Consider the following 14,558-nt stretch of genomic DNA (forward strand, 5'->3'; position numbering starts at 1 on the left):
TGCTCCACCGTGTTGTGCCTGTGACCTCACAGAATAGCTACATAATCTTCTCTCTCAAACTCCTGCCCTTTCTTTTCATTCCCGGCTCGGTTTTCTGGTTTCCCCTTCCTTCCATTGATGTGGACACAGCGGCAAAATAAGGACAGACCCCTGCATGAAGTTAAGCAGCAGGCTGCAACTTTTATTAAACTTTAACACAGGGGAGGGGCGCTGCCGGCCCATCACCCAGACTCCTATATCTGGCACTAAATTGGTTCCAGTGCTGTGGTTACAAGGCTCCTTACCATATAACCCAAAACTAACAGCAGGATTACAGGGCTCCTTACCATATAATCCATAATGTGGGGTGGCTTTCCTCAGCCTACCTCACAGGGCTCAGCTCACTGAGTGCCAACACCCTCTTTCTTCCCTGCAAGGGGGACAGAGGGGAAAGCAGGGTGGAGACCTCAGCCCACAAGGCCCATAAGGTCTCACCCTATCACATAAGCCCAAGGCCCATCACCAAAATCCCATGTCACTTTATTCTCTTAACCACACTGGAAATCGATCTCAAGTTGCTACAAATAGACATCACCTCTTCCCACCCCCTGGTACTTCAGTTAGGTACTAAGTACATTCCTTCTTAACCCGCTGTGACTTGAAGGTGCTGTAAGGAAGGCAAAAAACTTCCTGGTCCTCTGCCAATTGGTCCATGGGAGAAAAAATTCCTTCTTGACCCCCTCAACAGGCGATCAGCTAGACCTGCAGCATCTGTCAGGACAGGTTCCCATTCCTAGTTCAGGTGAATAGGGTGGGCTACTGGAATGGAGCCAAAAGAGGCTCCACATGGCCCTGCACTGAGCTAAATCTTGGGATCTGGGGAATGGTGGCTAATCAGCACCCTTCTCTCTCAGCTGTCAATGGGTGACAGAGACTCCCAGAAGGAGGAGCTACCTATTGCCATTTGGCAAGTGTCTCCCTCCCTTGCTGCTGGGACTTTCCACATTTCACTGCTGGCCCCAACATTTTCTCCCACCTGTAGATGCAGGAGGTTGGCATTTATTGTGTGGCATTAGATTGTACCTTCTTTGGAAAAATGAGCATATTTTTTAGCAGTATGATGAGGTGCCTCGTACACTACCAAACTCTGCAAAGTAAATAATAATTCATTAGATCATTTCAATGGTCTAGAAATCAGGCTGAAAATCTCACAGGAACTCATGAGATTTCTGAACCTCCCAATTCTGACTAGAGTTCAGAAATAACATAAACAGGGTATTTTATTCTATTTTGGTACTGTTGACTCTGGGTGTACGAAAAATGCAATGAAAGAAAATTTAACCAAACTTCTTATGACTTCAGTTTATTTTGAGTTTTGGGCCAACATTCAGGTCATTATGTATTTTTAAAAAAAAAAACATTACATCCAGACTTACTGGCAAGAAGGAGCCATGGGTGCAATTTATATTAAAAGTAAATAGATATTGACTGCAGCTTGGCAAAATTAAGCAGTTTTGTATTTTCAGTGTTTTGTATACACCTTTTTTCCATTTTGGTTCATGTGCATCCATACCCCCACCCCCGAGTTACACATTTAAACAAACCCGAAAGCAAAACTCAGCCATTACTACCAAATCATGCTGAAACTGAGCTTTGCATGGTTTCCATCAAAATCCATAAAACCTCCCAGCCCTGCTCCACACTCATCCCAAACTCACTTCAGATTCAGCTCAGGTTTCCTGAAAATCTAGATAGACTATAGCTAGGATGACCATATTTCTCAAAGTAAAAATGGGATTCCACGTGGGATTGGCCCAAGCTCCCTCCTCCCTCACCACTTGCCCAAGCCGCACCACGCAGGGCTGGCATCGCCACTTGCCCTCCCAAATGGTCCTCTATACCCCATTAGGGGGCCATGCCCCACTTTTTTTTGGCAGAACAGGGCATTTGTCCTGTTTGCTCTTTCCAATTTTTGCCAAAAAAAAAGGTTGGGACGTCTGGGACAGGATTTACAAGGGGAACTGTCCCGGCCAAAACGGGGCGTATGGTCACCCTAACTATAGCAGAACCTCACCCAAGTCTGGGGTTTGGAAATCTGGCTTTGCATTTGATTATGAATGTTGAATGCAGCTCTAATGCTGAAATTCTAATTTCAGAACCTAAATTGGAATCAGATGAAGATCACATTTATAGGGCTTTGTTATTGAGCTATTAGCATTCATTTATAGATTTTTTTGGATTCAAATTATAAAAGCATAGACTTTAGAGAGGAGCGGCATATTAAGCAATCTAGTCTATCTCCTGCCAAAGCAGCATTGTTCACTACACTATGCTTTCCTGGACTTTGTACAAGCTACTTTTTGAATGACTCAAGCAATAAGACTTCCAACTCTCCCGTTGGGAGGCTAATCCATAGTCTAATAGTCCCTTACTGTTAAGAAATGTTTTTCTAATATTCAGGCTAAATTTGTTTTGCTAAGTTTCATCCCTTTAGCTCTGGTTACACTCTTTGTATTTGCATATGAATATCATGAGCCCTATACTCACCATTTAAATGTCACCATTATCACACACTGGTATCTAAGATTTCATAATTTTCCCCTACCCTAGAAATAAAGAAAATGTGGAGTAGTTCATATTCCTTCATGTCACTCACAGTTTTTACATGGAGTGTAAGAAACTAGGTGCCTTAGGATTGCATGCTTCCAGCGAGAAAGAGATGAGCAGGAAGCTCGGAGATAAGAAAGGCTGAACTCTCCATTCCACTAAATTCAGTCTGTGGATGCCACTAGATTTGGACATAGTGGAGAATTAGGGAAAGAAATTCCCTGGTGTAGGCTTCAACCTCAGACAAGTATTTAAATACTAGACTACCAAGGAACTTTGAATGGGTTCATGCAAGGTAGGACTTTTAAGGACACATAATTTGGTGGCATGGAACACAGAATCTATCATATTTGGATCCTGGGACCAAATTCAAACTGAACCACATATTAATGTTCATGACTGTTTGGGGCGGGTATGTATCTCATTCATATTCTAATTTGCAGATCCAACTTTTATTAGAATCCAGTGCCCCATATGCAAAGTAGTAAGTGGGTCTGACTGAATATATGCTCTGTTTTTTCCACAGAGGTTTTCATCTTGCCCAGTGTAAGTGCAGCATTATGCACACAGTCACAAAGTAATGAGCGGGATAGGTAGCACAGGGAAACCTAGTCCTGCATAGTGAGAATACTTGTGCCTCCAACCTACTTAGATAAGCACCTCATTATTGCAATGAGGATGAATAAATCAACATCTCTTCAGAAACACTTTTTCCACCTAAGCCCTGCATCTTATTTTACCCTACACACCTGTAAAAAAAGGGGGGGGTGAGTGCTCAATGGGGTTTGAGAGTTACTTTGTTTCAGTAATAAGGTCTATGCTTATTCCTTAATCTCATTTGAATCCTCCACTTGTAAGCACCAATCTTGTGCACCCTGCTGCTGACTATGGAAGGACGTATAGAATCCCAGCTGAGTAGCCGGTGAAGTAGCAGGAAATTGTCACCAGCTCCTCCCTTGGTGCCTAGAGCAGCACTCTGCACTGTCATGTGGAAAACACTTGTTCAGTTCTTGTTCCTGTTGGCTCCCTGGGAGTTGTTGGAAATGCTGCTGAGGCCACATTCTCAGCCCCTGTGAGAGGGAGCCTTTCACATTCTGAGACAGGAACGCTACTAATGGAAGATTCTCCAGATCTTATCTGGAGGAATGGTAGCTGCCAGTGACAAACAGTTTGCAGGTGGTGAGGTGTTAGGTCAGGGAAAGGATGGCAACTTTAGGGTGCCAACAGTGAGGAAGCTGAATCTTCTTCTCTCCTCCCACCAGAATATAACAACAAATTTCATAGTTGTTGTGTTACACTCTGAATGAAATGGAGGACTATATAGGTGCAGAAACACTAGCATGAGAACTTGAAGATAACAATTCCAACACATAGAATTGCCAACTTTGGTTGGACAAATTCCTGGAGATTTCATCACATGACTTAATCTTTAATTCCTGGAGACTCTAGGACAATCCGGGAGGGTTGGCAACCCTGCCCACAGGCCTTCTTTGGGTGCTGTGACTGGGAGTAGGGATCTCCCTTTGTACACTCCAGCCACCCAATGTAGACCCATATATGGGCCAGAAAGAATCTATCTGTGGAAGACTACTAAGTGCAAACGCACCCCTTCATGGCTGAGCATGGTGAAACAGCTTTCTTCCTCCTTTGGCACACCCTACTGACAGCTGCTCTGGTCCTGCCTCTTCCTGTGACTCAGCCTCTGGCCAGGTCACTTCTAGTCATGCCCCTCCTGGGAAAACCCAAGTCCAACACACCAATGCTATGGCAGCATCACACCAGAAATTTGGCCAAACTTCAAGCTTTTGGGGCCTGCCAGTCTTTGGGTGTGGGGTCTTCATGCCAACATCCTCCAGGGGCCTGTAGGGGAACCCAAGCCTGCCCTCTACTCTGTGTTCCAGCCACAGGGACATGGTATGAAGCAGATGAAGTACATTTGTTCAGACCCTCTGCTGTATCCCTGCACTGTTTCATACTGTGGCCTGCAGCTAGGCCTTTCTCACAATCTCTTTCCCATCCCCAACTCATTCTTCTGCAAGTCTGAAACAAAGGAAAGCCAAACTAGTTGAGGAACCAAAAGAAACAAAAAAACACTTCTACCTGCCCCAAGGCTCTGGAGGCTCTCTCTGACAGTTAGGCAGCTCTAGTTCAGTTCTAACCCCAGATAGTCCTTCCTTCCTGACAGCTTCAGTGCAGTCTCTGGTTAGGCCCTGGCCCCAGCCAGGTATTTCTTCACAAGACTAGCTTAAGAGGCCTACTCCCTTTCTGTCAGCCACCACTGAGCTGGGCTTTATCATCACTGCAGGCTAAACACCTTGCACAGGTATAATGGGGTGGGGCTGACTGCGTCCACAGGCTCTCATTAACCCCTTCCTAGTCAGTGTAGGATCTGCATACCCTACCACATTGTTCCATTGTGATGAGCATCAGGGCTAAAAAAGACCACCAATCAGCCATGCCAGTTGTCATTTCATTTCACGTCAGCAATCAGACCTGCCAAGTATCAATCATTTCATGCATTTGGCAAGCCTGTCTTGCCTACCCATAGCTCAGAGAGAGATGCTCTCCAAGGGCTCTTTGAACAAGATGCTCTAGGGTGGAGGTAGTAGGCCAATAGTTCTGGTTTGATGCTTTCTAGAGTAGTGTTAATATGTCTGTGCCGTTCACAACCCTCCATTAATAAGGGCCTCATTTCCTTCCCCTAGAAGGCTGGCATCTATCATTTCCTCCCAGTATACAAAGTAGGTAATAGAGGTTACACAAAGTCAAGCAAGGCAGAGCTGAGAGTAGAACCTTGGGCTCTTAGCCACTCAGCTCCACTGCTTTTCAGAAAGAATGTGCCAAAATCAATGTGCTTGGCTATATTGTCTTCTACCCTAGACTACACTATTCCCATAACCAGGAACAGAACCCAGGAACCCAGCTGCCCAATAGTTGTGGAAACCACTGGCAAAGTATGTTGTGACCCTTTCGAGGTACTGGTTTATGGAAAGGATACTGGCTTACTTCTATTACCAGTTAGTGCTTTAGCTCAAGAGGAAGAAACCTGTGTTGTGGATGTGTAAATCCTGTGCTCAAAGCCCACTGTTGACCCTTGCAGAAAAATTAGTATGCACTCATGTAACTAAAGACTATATCTTAAGACATAGACACAAGTAGGCGGATGTCTTTCACCAGCAAGAAAACCATGCAACTTTTCTGAGTTGTGCATGTAAATTATTACAAAGATGCAAATTTGCTCATTACATAATTTGCATAATCTTTCATTTATATAGTTACAGATCTTGCCAGCTATGAACCAATGATTCTCTCAGATAGAAATCCTAAGCAGTAGGGGGACATGGGGGAATGGAAGGGAAACAGAAAAAGTAAATATTTCTGATGACATAACAACAAAACATTTAATTAGAGGCCAGAGTCAACTGCCCTGAACATTAAACAGATGACTATGCCAGCTGAACATTGGCCAGGTGGCAAGTGGCAACCCTTTTGCAGCTCCATAGATACCCAAATGAACAGGTTTCTGGTGCCAGAAACCAAGAGGCCAATGCCTTTAACACCACCACCCAGTAATTTATAGCATCATGGTTTGCGCTACTGTAGTTAAAGCTCTTTTAATGTTTGTCTTATGAGCTCCCATTCTCAAGGGTATATAATTTGGTCACTAACATTCCCTCAGTCCCAGAGCCTTGGTACACACAATGGCTAGCCCAGAACACAGGTTTTAGACAAAATTTTTGGGGAAAGTGTTTAATAGTTTGAGGAAGGAAGGAAAGATGGCATGGCTACTTAAAACTGTGAAGTTTTTGCGTTAGTAGTTTTGTGTGTGCTCTAAATGCATTATTGTTATCATGTGACATTACATTTGCTATTCTGAAACAGTTTATCTTAAAGTAGGGTACTATGCAAATTCTGTACCTTTTCTATTGATTTTTATAATAAATGATCAGTAAAACATACTGTATATAAATGTGTGTCTATGCTGCATTAATAAAACCCATCAGCTAGACATTTACAAACACACAAAGTAAAAATTGGGGCTGAGGGGTAAAAACATATTTAGGAAGCTTCTGTATCTATTTACACTCCATCCCACCAAAGTATTCCATCCTAGAACCTCCCTTTACCCACAGTTCCTTTAGTTCTTTTTGAAAATATCATAAGGAATTTTAGCATAGGGGGAAGTACCTGCTCAATGCTTTATGATCACCTTTATGCAAATCAAGTTGCATAGCAAACCATTGTCACATTTTGTGAATAGCAAGGAAAGTTGCAAATAAGGGCAACTTCAAACTTAAAGCCCAATGCTGCTCTCAGTTACATGCCACAGCTCCCACTGAAGTCAACAGGAATTGCGTAATTGAAAGTGAGCAGAATTTGACCCTAAAGTTTTTATGCTGTGGTGATCTTTAATAAAAACATGTTGTTATGATCTGGGGTGCAATCTGGCCGGTGAAGAGTTGTCATCTCTTATCCCACAACCCTTAAAGCTTTGCTACTGTAGCTCATTGCCTGGCATGCCCACAGTCAGAAACAAGCATGCACTTCATGTCTATGTATTGGGCAGCCATGGTCCAACACTTTGGATCAAGGAGCCTACCTGCAATAGCACAGACTTCCACTGGTCTCCACCAGCCTTGCTTAATAACTCGTAAAATATCTCCACATTCTCCCCAGCCCCAAATTTTCCCCAAAACATGTGTTCTCAAATGTCCAGCCCTGTCCTGGAACAATCAGAGGAATGTTAAGATCTGTTGCTCCTTTAAAGTGTCAAATGTGTCACTTTAACTGAAGTTATCAAAGAGTTCAGTTTAAGCACAGCACTAGATTGACTTAGATTAAAAATAGGGCAAATTTATTTAATTCCAAAGGGAGAGATTTTGAGTACAAGTACAAGGATTAAAGAAATAAAGATAAAACACTTTCTAGTAACTAAAACTTAACAAGCTAGACTTGGTTCAAGGTAAAATCTTGATGGCTGACCATGCTCCTGGGTCAGGATCTATCCCCCAAAGTCACAGGGCTGATATATTTTTTTCTTTTTAGGTGAAAGGGAGATAACTTGGAGTTTCTTTGACCCTCTCTTCTATAGTCCAATGAACCTTGTAAATTGATTCTTCTAGGGGTTAACCCTCAATAAAGATCATTCAAGCTGTGAGGAAGGAGATATTTTGTCACCTGGTAAAGGAAGTTTCCTGCTGGGGTTGTCTGCTAAAATGCAAATTATTTAGGTCCTGTCCTCTCCAGAGCAAATGGATGAACATTAAACATGTGATTGTCAATCTCCTCCCTCACCATGATAGCATGAGGTTTGCCTCCACCCATTGTTAGCTTTGGATCTGTTTACATGATAAGTAAATACATTCTCATTGTCTTTCCAAATATTTTGGCAGTAATTCGCAGGTGGAAAAATTACATTCCTTTGTCTAGGGTGCAGTAACTCCTGCTTGGCTAAAACACATTTTAAGAATTATTTCAATATATGGCCATAATTTTGCTTCAGTTACTTGCACCTGTGTTACATGGGGATATTAATAACTAGTGAGTCATGAACTTTTCACTGACACCTTGCATGATACTTAGATACATTTCTTGACTTTAAAGAATTGGGGTATACTTGAACTGGTTAAGCCAGCTGCACTTCCTTACCAGATATCCAGGTGCCCTTGCCCTCAGGCAGTTCTTAACATCACACATTTCTACCTGGATTTTCACTCACTGGGCAGGAGTTAAAGCTAGGTATGGACATTCTTCACTTTTGCTTCTCATTATTGACCTGGTTCTTATTGGTACTGAGCACCTCCAATTTCTGTTGTGGTCAGTGGGGATGAGGACACTCAACATCTCTCAGGATTAACACCCTAGCATCTTCAAGTGTGGGTTCTTCTATGAAGCTGCTGCTGCGAGCATTGGGAACAAGCATAAACACTTTGGTTCCCCATCCACCACCACACAAACTGAAAGAGAGCTTCCCATAGGATTGGTAGATCATCAAAGGCAGATGCCTCCTGGGGGGGAATAGGGATTTGTAGCACAATAGGTAGGTCCTTTAAGTTTTAAGAAAACAAATTGAACTGAAGTTCTGAAACTATGAATGGTTACCCATCACTTATAATAAAATGAAGAAATAATTTACCACCACTGCATGACCAAAGCAATAAAGTACAGTATGTTAACTGTAATGTGTTAATTTTTCATCAGTGACATTGAAATACCTCAGTGCATATTCCACTTCTGTATTTCTCACTAAATATTTTAGTCTTTATGTATTTCACAGTTGAAAGAAACAACTATGCATGATTTGGAAGCCAAGTTGTCATAGGAGAGCACAATGGATGACCTTCAGAGAATGCATGTGTACCCACTGTAGCCATGAAAATATGTATTTGTGTTCAAAGACCTTGATTTAGGAAAGCATTCCTTTTCAAAAAAAGAAAAGGAGGACTTGTGGCACTTTAGAGACTAACAAATTTATTTGAGCATAAGCTTTCGTGAGCTACAGCTCACTTCATCGGATGCATTCAGTGGAAAATACAGTGGGGAGATTTATATACACAGAGAACATGAAACAATGGGTGTTACCATATGCACTGTAACGAGAATGATCAGGTAAGGTGAGCTATCACCAGCAGGAGAGTGGGGGAGGAGGGGGGGGCGGGGGAGGGGAGAGAACCTTTTGTAGTGATAATCAAGGTGGGCCATTTCCAGCAGTTGACAAGAAGGTCTGAGGAACAGCGGGCGGGGGAATAAACATGGGGAAATAGTTTTACTTTGTGTAATGACCCATCCACTCCCAGTCTTTATTCCTTTTCAGAAAAGCACATCCCAACTTTTAGCATGGGAGTAATCCCACTGAAGTTAATGGCTGACTTAAAGTTCGGCATGTGTTGTACTTGTCATTAGTGTAAAGTGACCCCCAACACCATCAAAAGACATACAGTTCCACACTTCGTTTTAGAGTGTGTAACAGGAAATGTGTATGAATCTTTTAAAAACAAGTTTATAGTCACAAGCTTCTGAGATTCCAAGATGAAATGACTTGACAAAGAACTTTTAAATCAAGCATGCAAACCATTAGAAGCATATGGTTACATAAAAAAACATTGTTTACACAAATATTTACACAGTACTACATTGTAAATACCACATATTTAAAGGCACCTAATATAAACTGATACTGTACCAGACTCCCATTAAAGACTTACACTAATGAATACAGAACAATTGCACAGTGTGCCTTGGTTTTCTTGTGCTGCCTATTAAGTAGCACCAAAGATACTTGCCTGTTCAATTAAGGACACAATGCTTCACATATTTATGAAAAAAAATTGCAGATAAGCCTGAACAAAAATCCCAGAACTGAAACTCTTAAACCTTGGAGAGGTTCAGACCCAGATTTGGATCTGATTTTGTATCTTCTGCCAATCAGTTAAAATATATATTTTATAAAAATATTATTGGGGGCAATCTTTTCACACCCTCATTTTCATCCTTCCCACCTCCCTCCAGAAACAAAGTGATATGTAGATATGTGGAGGGCATGCCCAAGTCAGTTGTCACAGGATTAAAAGGCTTGCAACCTGATGTTCACTGTGGTTTTCTGGCTGGGATCAGAGGAAGGCCCTTTATGGTGCTAGCTTCCCTGGTAGAGAGCATTCCTATTTCACAACCATCCTTGGGGCTTTTCCCTCAGGTTGGACTGTTGTTGCATTTCCACTAAGGCAGTGTGGTTTTTTTGGCTCTATCAAGAATGAAACATGAGAATTTGGTCCTTTAGCCAATCAGGCTGTGGGCAGTCAGGCTTAGTGGTGGAAGCGAGAGTTCAGCTAACCAGTTAGAGCTGGGTCAGGGCAGGTAGAGTCCAGGAAATGAGCTGAGAATCAGTACCAGAGCATAGGCAGCACATAACTCTTGCATTTGGGGAGGCTGGCCATGAGCCCCAGAAGCTTCCTAGAAGTAGGAGGGGCCACTGGTGCTCAGACCATGGCCCCAGCCTCTTCCCCCAAGGCTCTGCCCCTGCTCCACCTCTTCTCTCAAGGGCTCCCTGCTCCCACTCCTCTCTCCCCCTCCCCAAGGCACCCCCTACCTGCCACTCTCCGCCCACTCCTCTCTGCCCCTCCCCGAGGCCCTCTGCCCACTCCTATCTGCCACTCCCTTAAATTCCCTCCCATGAGGTGTCCCCTGCCTGCCACTCTCCATCGCCTCTCCCAAGGCGCCCCCTGTCCACCGCTCACTCCTCTTCACACCATCCAGCCTTAATGGCGAGCAATGGGGGGGAGGTGCAGAGGTGTGAGCAAGGGTGGGAAGAGGTGGAGCATCGGCAGGGCCTTGAGGGGAAGAGGCTAGGTGGGAGTAGGGCCTTAGGGTGGAGCCAGGGCAAAGCACAGGAGGGGCCACGGTGTGGACGCTGGGGGTCCCCCAACATCTCAGGAGCTTCCGGCTCTGCCACTGCTCCAAAGGTAGGTGGGCCAGCACACCTGCAAAGGGAAGTGCACTACATCTGGCATTTCTTGCCCTGTTTAGGAAGTTTTAGCCTCCCCAAGCCTCTTATACCTGCCGCCCATGTATCACAGGGACAGAAGTTAAATGCCAGAGCCAGAGGTCAAATTGGAGTCATAAACCAGAGGCAGAGCCAGGGATCAGTATCAGAAACATAGAAATCAAATGCCAGAACTGGAGAGTCAACTAGAGTTGTAAGCCAGAGGCAGAGCCGGGGATCAAAGGCAGAAGTCTGAAGCAGAGTACAGGCTGGAGCGGAGTAGGAGCAGGGACTGGAACAAACACTGCAAAAAATCAGGAGTACAGACTGGATCAAAGACCAGCACAGCTTTGAGAAAGGTATACATTGAGCAGCCACTGATCTACTGAGGGGGCCAGACTTATAGGCAGATCTGCTAAACCAGCAGCCAATCAGGGGCTGTGTCCACTCTGTCACTTCCAGGGCAGTGCAACTGGGCTCACTGATAGCCTAGCAGCAAAGTTAGTCAAGGATTAGACCAGCAGCTGGTCTTTGCTGGCCTGGTGCCTAACAGGTCCTCCTTTATTAGGTCCTCCATAGTTAGATAATTGAGAGGAGGGTAGTCTTATAAGGTTTGTGGATGATACCAAGCAGGGAAGGTTTGCAAGCACTTTGGAGGACAGGGTTAGAGTTCAAAAGGACCTTGACAAATTGGAGAATTGGTCTGAAACCAACAAGAGGAAATTCAATAAAGACAAGTACAAAGTACTACACCGAGGAAAGAAAAATCAAATGCACAAGTACAAACTGGGGATCAACTGGCTAGGCAGTGGTACTGTGAAAAGGACCTGGGGGTTACTGCGGATCACAAATTGAATATGAGTCAATGTATTGCAATTGCAAATAAGACATATTCTGGAGTGTCTTAGCAGGTGTGTTGTATGTAAGACACAGGAAGTATTTGTCTTACTCTACTTGACACTGGGGAGGTTACTCAGCTGGAGTATTGTGTCCATTTTGGGTGTCATATTTAAGAAAGATGTGGACAAATTAGAGATTATCTGGAGGAGAGCTAAAAAATGGCAAAAAGTTTAGATAAACATAACCTGTGAGGAAAGGTTAAAAAAAACTAGGCATGTTAGTCTTGAGAAAAGAAGATGGAAGGTGGACCTAGTAACAGTCTTCAAAAATGTTAAGGGCTGTTACAAAGATGATGGTGATCAATTGTTCTCCATATCTGTTGAAGATAGGACAAGAAGTAATCAGCTTAATCTGCAACCAGGAATATTTAGATTAGATATTAGGCTAAACTTTCTAACTATAAAGATAGTTCATCTTGGAAATAAGCTTTCAAGGGAGGTTGTAGATTCTCTGTCACTGGAGGTTTTAAGAACAGGATAGACAAGCATCTGCCAGATATGGTTTCGGTATACTTGGCCCTGCCTCAGTGCAGAGGGCTGGAGTGGATGATCTCTTAAAAGTCCCTTCCAGCCCTACATTTCTAATATTGTATGATAATTTGGGACCAGGAAGGAATTTTCCCTTCTTGGCAGATTGCTCCCTTCTGGTATTTTTCTTTGGTTTGATTGCTTTTCTTCCTTTCTGTATCTGTGGAATCCTTTCTTGTTGGCTGTCATAATTTGTTCAGCTAGTTAGTGTGTTACAGAAGATTTATTGGCTGGAGGACTACCGTTTGTCAGCACAGGTCAGCTGCTTGTTTTGTTTGGGGAATTTGTTGTAACTTTGTGGGTGAGGGTTCTGAAGTGGGTTCAAGTTTTAATTTTGACCAGTATCAATAATCCAGTCTAAAAATGCTCAAATGCACAAGGAGAAAACCTATACTGGTGATATTCCCCCAATGCTTGTCATTGTCTCAGTATTGGGTTCACTCTTTATCATGCCTAATTCTTTCCACAGAGACAGGGTGAAGAGAACTATGGTTTGATGGCTATTTCATATTACTTAGTTTGGCAGGGGAGGGAAGATGCATGGTTTAACCATATCTGTCAGCATCTACCATGTTGTAAAGTAATCCACAGACATTTCATTTCTACTGGACACCAAATTACTTGTATATTTTCAGGTTTTAATTTGGTTTCTTAATAAAGTTATGTCTAGAAGCCTTTCCCAAGCTGGGAAGGTACTGCCAATTTAGAGAAGGACTGAGATATCATACAGGAGGATCTGGATGACCTTGTAAACTGGAGTAATAGTAATAGGATGAAATTTAATAGTGAGAAGTGTAAGGTTATGCATTTAGGGATTAATAACAAGAATTTTAGTTATAAGCTGGGGACGCATCAATTAGAAGTAACGGAGGAAGAGAAGAACCTTGGAGTATTGGTTGATCATAGGATGACTATGAGCCACCAATGTGATATGGCCGTGAAAAAAGCTAATGCGGTCTTGGGATGCATCAGGAGAGGTATTTCCAGTAGGGATAAGGAGGTTTTAGTACCGTTATACAAGGCACTGGTGAGACCTCACCTGGAATACTGTGTGCAGTTCTGGTCTCCCATGTTTAAGAAGGACGAATTCAAACTGGAACAGGTACAGAGAAGGGCTACTAGGATGATCCGAGGAATGGAAAAATTCTCTTATGAAAGGAGACTCAAGGAGCTTGGTTTGTTTAGCCTAACTAAAAGAAGGTTGAGGGGAGATATGATTGCTCTCTATAAATATATCAGAGGGATAAATACCGGAGAGGGAGAGGAATTATTTAAGCTCAGTACCAATGTGGACACAAGAACAAATGGATATAAACTGGTCATTGGAAAGTTTAGATTTGAAATTAGACGAGTGAAGTTTTAGAATAGCCTTCCAAGGGAAGCAGTGGGGGCAAAAGATCTATCTGGCTTTAAGATTAAACTCGATAAATTTATGGAGGAGATGGTATGATGGGATAACATGATTTTGGTAATTAATTGATCTTTAAGTATTCATGGTAAATAGGCCTAATGGCCTGTGATGGGATGTTAGATGGGGTGGGATCTGAGTTACCCAGGAAAGAATTTTCTGTAGTATCTGGCTGGTGAATCTTGCCCATATGCTCAGGGTTTAGCTGATCGCCATATTTGGGGTCGGGAACGAATTTTCCTCCAGGGCAGATTGGAAGAGGCCTTGGAGGTTTTTCGCCTTCCTCTGTAGCATGGGGCACAGGTCACTTGCTGGAGGATTCTCTGCTCCTTGAAGTCTTTAAACCATGATTTGAGGAGTTCAAAAGCTCAGACAAGGTGAGATTTTTCAGGAGTCGGTGGGTGAGATTCTGTGGCCTGCGTTGTGCAGGAGGTCAGACTAGATGATCATAATGGTCCCTTCCGACCTTAGTATCTATGAATCTATGAAAAACCATATTTATTGGGCCCAGTAGGTGGAAGAAGAGAGGGGTGGTAACTAACAACATTGATTCCTTAATATTAGAGACAAATAGCTTTCATTTTTAAACAAAAGTGAGGAATCCTTGCAGGAGACAAGTCAAGAATAATTGCACAATGTCTCTCTCAAATTGTCCCTC

The sequence above is a fragment of the Lepidochelys kempii genome, chromosome 6 (assembly GCF_965140285.1).
Source record: "Lepidochelys kempii isolate rLepKem1 chromosome 6, rLepKem1.hap1, whole genome shotgun sequence".
Classification (NCBI taxonomy): domain Eukaryota; kingdom Metazoa; phylum Chordata; order Testudines; family Cheloniidae; genus Lepidochelys; species Lepidochelys kempii.